This window comes from Amblyomma mixtum, chromosome 3 (genome assembly GCF_055824585.1).
Source record: "Amblyomma mixtum isolate Tamu chromosome 3, ASM5582458v1, whole genome shotgun sequence".
Classification (NCBI taxonomy): domain Eukaryota; kingdom Metazoa; phylum Arthropoda; class Arachnida; order Ixodida; family Ixodidae; genus Amblyomma; species Amblyomma mixtum.
Genome location: NC_143014.1, coordinates 47736838 through 47741684, shown reverse-complemented (window position 1 = coordinate 47741684; position 4847 = coordinate 47736838). Strand labels below are relative to the sequence as shown.

The window sequence follows — 4847 nt, the reverse complement described above, 5'->3', positions numbered from 1 at the left end:
TGTGACGTCTGGCAGGAGTTTCAACGCTCTGAAGGGTGTGCTTTCAACGGTTATCATTGATAAGGGGTGAGGGGAGGAGGGCAGACATGGTGAGCCAAAGAACGCAGTCTTCTCCCTCATTGCCAAGAAAGTGGCAGCGATAACTATGAGACATTCACACAGGTGCGAACGCAGTGTTGCTGCGAACTGTGGCCAAGTATGAATAGAAAGGATAGAAACAGCAGTTACGAGCCAAGGTCTTCGAGGAAATACAGGCGCATGAAGCAGTGAAGGAAGGGACAGGCTTCGTAGCGCAGGGTACAACGGTCGATGTTAACGTCCGCAGAGAAATCGCCTTCTTACCTTGGGATTCTTTGAAGTGAGAGCGCCCGGATAGCTCAGTCGGTAGAGCGTTAGGCTTTTAACCTAACGGTCCGGGGTTCGAGCCCCCGTTCGGGCGTGAATTTTTTTTTTCCCCTTTGATTGAGTTCTCTCCGATACTCCGCGATCATCGAAGTCCCGGAGGAAGGCTACCATCCGCGCCTACATTGTAAAATATTCGAGCTAAAGCGTAAACGTAGTAAATAAATACGAGCACAGTGATGCTACTTCAATCACTGAAGTATTATTGAGCTGTATTGGTGGTCGCTTCTTGAGGATCTTAAGCAGCTCAACGTTGGGAACGTCTTCATCAAAAGTAGCACCTATGTGTGCTTTTCCTGGGGGCTAAGGAAGTAATCAGGCGGGCGGTGATAATGCGAACCCTTGACGTTCACAACGGGGCCGTGGTGCTTCTTAGCTCCCCTGGATACTTCCACATTGTGTACGTCTCGGTCTCCTTCTGAAAGAGAAAAACACGACACTGCCATAAACTCCAGAGAAGAGACAATCAAGGAGTTACAGCTTGCACAATCTCACCCAAGCTAGCAATTTCACTGTGCACGATATGGTGGTCGGGGACAGCTTCCGGCTGCAGCGAATGTGGAGCCAGGAGGTGCTATCACACGCGCGCTCGAAGCCAGCTTTTCGCTAGAGCGGGTTCTAACGAGAAGTCTTATGTGTGCTGTAGCGCGATGAGTTGCAACATTAATGTCAGTTTAGCTTCTACACTGCTGCTTAGGTGGTCATGACGTAAATCTTGAGACACCAACCAGTGCGGAGAGCGTGCAGTCCATTGCATACGCTTCAGGTTGTCGTTAGGGTGCTGTGTGCGGACAATCGCTCCTCAGACGTATTTAGAGGCAGATCTTCACAGCTCGAAAAACACCGCGTATGAGCAATAACATTAGATGCAAGCACTGCTGCATGAGTCGTTCTGGCTATCGAGGAGGTAAAACCAGCGAAATGCTATCATCCTGTACAGGTGCATAAGCGCGGAAGAAAAATTTGAACATTTTTATCCTAAAACCAATAGATTCTCCACTGAAGAAGCACTTATACTGAATACCGTCATTTATTTATTTATTTATTTATTAAAGGTAATGTTTCTTAATTCCACAGCCGCTGATGACGTTGCTTTAATAGCCTGTCTTGATTATTCGCTCTCAGACTTTATGCAACTTCATGACTGTGGAACTTCTTTTCTGAACTGACAACACGGTGCATTAGCAAGTTTATTCTTAAAGAAACTGAGCGTACTAATATAAGAGATCACTGGATCACGAGCGATATACTCCATGTGAAAAGAGCACTAAAACGTAAAAGGAAGGCGGTTTCACTCAACCAGAGTCCTTCAATAGCGCTTTATGGTTATGAAACTTCTCCGTAACTTTATGCACAGCGGCGCTGTGCATAAAGCGAAGCTGTGCATAAAGCGAAGCGGCTGAGCTGGACGTTACCTAATCGACCAATTAGCTGACGATTTGCGGTGTGTCATTTTCTTGTTCAGGAAATTATCAGGCGGATTGCCAAAGTATTTAAATGCGTGTGCTTTTCTGAACCATCGAGTGCTGCCTGTGAACGATATCTTCACCTTGCTGCGTGACCGGCTGCCGCTTCGGCGACAGGAGCAACGACGACAGAGTGTTTACCGTGTGACGCCGAATTGAGAGAGAAGTGGAGACGCGTCAATCCCTGAAAAGAAGTTGATGGCTTGTCTTCCGAATGGACACAACGTGAATGTTTGTGAGAAATATTTCGCTCGCACGGACGTCGTTCGGCACGCCGAGTTTGCTGTGAATAGGGACGTTGTGCCGCTGCGACTTGAGCTGCCCAAGCTGAAGCCTGACACTGTTTCTACAGGTTATTCCAAGAACTCCCACGATATCTAACCAAGCCCAATCCATGTTCTTACCCATCAAAAAAGCGGCGTCATATTGCATCAAATGCCTCCACAGCAGCGGACGTTTCGGATAACTTGTTCCTGAGCTACCCGGCCAGCTACGGCGCTACTGAAGCAGCGAATGACGGTGAGCCTCAGTGGAAACACAGATCGTTCACCAGTGTCAATGCGTCATAGTTTGAAATGCTGAAAGAAGGCACCGGCTAGTCCAATATTTTAGGGATATCCCCCAAGGTTGAGTAGGTTTGTAATAAGGGAGTAAGTACTCATTAACATCCACTCAAGCGTAGCCATACGGCCATACAGAAATTCATCCTGGTTTGGTGTTCGAACCCGAGACCACCGCCTCGCTGGGGCAGTCTCTCTATCAATTGAGGTAAACATTCGACCAACACAGTTCCCACTTCGAGTTACCGATGAATTCGATCTCGCTCTATCTTATGCTAGCCGTACCGATTCGCTCAATTGGTAGAGCGCCTGCTCCGGTGAGGCGGTGGTTCCGCGTTCGAACCCTTGACCAGGACAGATATTTCTTAATTACGAAGTTTCTGTGGAAGCTGTGTAGCTTTCTTTTGGGGCCGTATGGCTGCGCTTGGACGAATGCTAATGAGTAATTGCTCCTTTATTACAAGACATTGGCTGGAATGACACCTTTGCATTTTTTTTTCTTTTTCAGATGGTGCACAAAGCGCACATTCCAATTCACCTAACAAACTGTAAAGCCGTTGCTCAATCTTGAGCTGCGCACAGACTTAAATCACGGCCTCGTGACTGCGCGTAAAAGCCCGTGCCGTCAAAAAGTCGATCCACTAAGCGCTGCTATGTTGACCCTTCTTTTTTTGCTCTTCGTGTATACGTGAATAAATTGTTCATTCTGCACAAGACGTTCACTTTTTCATTTTGTTCATGTACACCGGCGAATACGGCGACGGGTTATGAAAATATTTTACTTTACATAATGTGTTAAAGACGACCGCGGTACAGTGCTGTTATCATACCTGAGCACGTCGCAATTCAGAACGGCGTTATTCGATCCGGATCGGGTCAGCTATACCAGGTGCTTTAATTCTCAAATATTCTCAATTCTCAAGACTTAATTCTCAAAAATAGATTTTTGAAGTAAAAAATATGGCGGTGAATCGTTTTAAGTATTAAACTTATGAACTAATTTTTATTAGAGTTACGCGACCATTTGTAATTAAGAGATTTGTAGCCGGTCGTTATTAATAGCCATACCAGTTTTTAGAATTTAGAAAACGCGATTACCCTTGTCGCTCTTGCTCGACAAAATTTGTGTTTTTTGACTAGTTACGCGCACTGGAAAGGTTGCTTTGCCTGCGTGCTTTTCGAAAGCACATGCATTCTGGCACGATGTAGCCAGATTTTGTAGAGCCACAGCACTGCGGATATAAAACGCAGAAAGAGGAATCAAACGCAGCGCACCAGGCAGGGAAAAAGAAAAGGCAGTTTCACATTAGCTACGCTTGCTTAACTCACCCATGGCGTAACAGCGGTTGAAAAGACTTCGAGACGCGTCTGGTTCACTGCCGCAGCAGCAGGTCAGTTCCAGTCATGAGCAGCGTTAATACATGTGCGCTTATTACGTAATAACTTCGCGTGTGGGTACTTCGTTACCTATACATAATTGAGAGAGGCTGACATAGAAACGGTTGAGAATGCGTATACCTAACGGATATGTTTTTCTCGGTGCGCCTGCACTAAATTCCACAGCGTAATCATTACGCAAGAGCCCAGTTACTGATGATGAGACTAGAGTATCACAACACAAGTATGAGCACTAAAAAACCTATTACCAGGTGGGCACATTATTCTTCACAGCATGAAATGTCCCGGTGTCCACAGTCAACACGATGCCACTGCAGCTTTTCTGAAAGCCACACTAAACATGTCATGTCTGCCCTTGACTCGTTCACACCGCGGTCGGCGTTCACGCAGCAATAACTCGTACACCGCGTAGTTGTAACACGTACAGTCTTTGCCAAAAGTTTTCAGGTCATCGTGGTTGCTTCTGGAATGCACACTATTATACAACCACCGCTTCAGAAATCTGGAGAGCAAAAAGAACGCTTGCCTCATACTTCTGGCGTTTTAGAGCAACGCTGTCGGCTAAGTTTGGGCTATGATTATTATGAAGAATGGAAAGACACTGTCTCACTCTGGGTGGACACCCGAGTGGCGCTGTAACGACAGGGAGGGCCACGAGTGCCGTAAGAGCCCCATGAACACGCACAATGGCCAGTCCTGTGGCCTGAGAGCTTTTGACCAAGAATGCCAATCGTTGGTGGTGTTAGGTGCAGGCGTGTCTCCTTGAGCGGCTCCTAAACAACGGCTTAGACCTATCTGTAGTGTGACCACTATATTATCGTGATCTACATAATTTTTCTTTTCTTGCTATTTTAGGAGTTGCAATTTTTTCAAGAGTTGGTAATTTAAAATGCGTGCATTAACGGCCAGTCAATGTTCACGCTACGAGCAAGTCCTCAAAAGCGAGCCTGTAACTTATGAATATTTTTTTCAAATTCTCATTCCCGTACCTCGCGATGACGTTTAGTAAGGATCTCTCGCT

General features: G+C 46.3%; 1 non-coding gene across 1 annotated transcript; it reads left to right on the top strand.

Annotated features, from left to right (window-relative positions):
* Positions 1 to 366: 366 nt before the first annotated feature.
* TRNAK-UUU (transfer RNA lysine (anticodon UUU)) lies at positions 367 to 439 on the top strand. Its single transcript has one exon. It is a non-coding gene; the product is annotated as a tRNA-Lys (tRNA).
* Positions 440 to 4847: the final 4408 nt, after the last annotated feature.